The 1428-nt window shown below is 39.2% G+C and overlaps 1 non-coding gene across 1 annotated transcript; it reads left to right on the top strand.

Annotated features, from left to right (window-relative positions):
- Nucleotides 1–672: 672 nt before the first annotated feature.
- LOC139743726 (U4 spliceosomal RNA) lies at nt 673–813 on the top strand. Its single transcript, XR_011711781.1, has one exon. It is a non-coding gene; the product is annotated as a U4 spliceosomal RNA (small nuclear RNA).
- The last annotated feature ends 615 nt before the right edge of the window (nt 814–1428 follow it).

Genomic DNA, 1428 nt, shown 5'->3' with positions numbered 1-1428 from the left:
AAAAGTGCATTGACCTTGTATGACCTCATCTGACCTCTGTTATCTACTACCCACGAGCGATTCAAACTCGACATTCGAACAGCGCCGAACACAAGGTCGTTTACTCGTGAGGTGATGACAGATTGGTGAGGGGGTAAAGTAAACAATCTCCACCAACAAGCCGATGGGGGATTCGGATTACGCAAGGCACGCGTCCTCTGACAGCCTCTCTCGCTCATTTTAAAGGCAGAATACCTGTTAGAAAAGGAAATAAGCTCAAACTCGTTTTAAGACTCTGACTACTACAGTTGGATCGTTGGATCGGTGTGCTGTATGTATCATTTTCGTGCAGCATTGTGGAATTGACTACCGACTAGCCAACAGAGGGCGCATGATAGTACGCGGCGATATGAATAAACATGCTAATTTGCATACACGAGCGACGCGTCGCTGCGAGTCTTGGTGTTGTGGCAAATAAACTAAATTCTCTTAATTTCCCTGTCTTTACATTTCTGATCATGCAATGAAACAGAATTAACTTCATATATAGTATGCCTATGACTGCTCTGTCTTAAAAATGTGACATCATTTGGCACTACACTAGGGATAACAAACCCGACGGCACTGTATTTCTAACCAGGACTAGAACGTATCTTTGTAATGATAATATGCTTGCTTGCCTCTACGAACGTTATCTTTGCGCAGAGGCAGTATCGTAGCCAATGAGGTTTATCCGAGGCGCGATTATTGCTAGTTGAAAACTTATCCCAATACCCCGCTCTGACGACGTGAAATACCGTCGGCTGTAGCAATTTTTCCGGATCTCCAAGGAGATCTCATATAAACTCAAAGAAAGAAACACACAAGAAATTAAAAAGCACATTTAGCCACACATTAGTTTTCTTTAATTGTTCCCACATTTTTTTTGCTTCGATTTCTATATTCGTTTTCGGACCATTCTTAAGTTTTTCATTAAAGTCCATTTATGACTTCTAATTTAGGTTTTATACGTTATTGTTCCCATGTTCAATATTCATGCAGTCGGAAGTCCCATTACTAGGATACGAAGATGTTTGGGACCTCCCATGAGGAACATCGAGGTGGCTCCCATGAGGAACATCGATCGAGGTGCCTGTGTCTGAATACTACTGTACAAACATGTTTGCATCTTCCACATCCCTGGTATCTCATATTAGTTTGAACATTACTTTAATTCTCTTCCTAAATGATAAATAATAAACAGGTATTGATAAATTACCAATATTTAATTATACATGCACTAGCTACAATAATTCATAGTGTGGAGAAATCCGGCAAAACCCTTATTTTTTCCAGTTTTGAATAAAACATATCCTATGATTTAACCTGAACATATCATGATTTAGACCACGAATTTGAGAAGAAAATAAGTCTACATGAGTTTCATATAAAATAACATTTATTTTGCCA

This window comes from Diadema antillarum, unplaced genomic scaffold, assembly GCF_040938485.1.
Source record: "Diadema antillarum isolate AM-2024a unplaced genomic scaffold, OU_Dant_1.0 seq00001103_RagTag, whole genome shotgun sequence".
Lineage (NCBI taxonomy): Eukaryota > Metazoa > Echinodermata > Echinoidea > Diadematoida > Diadematidae > Diadema > Diadema antillarum.
Note: the sequence above shows the minus strand (reverse complement) of the source record. Positions and strands in the feature narration are given on the sequence as shown.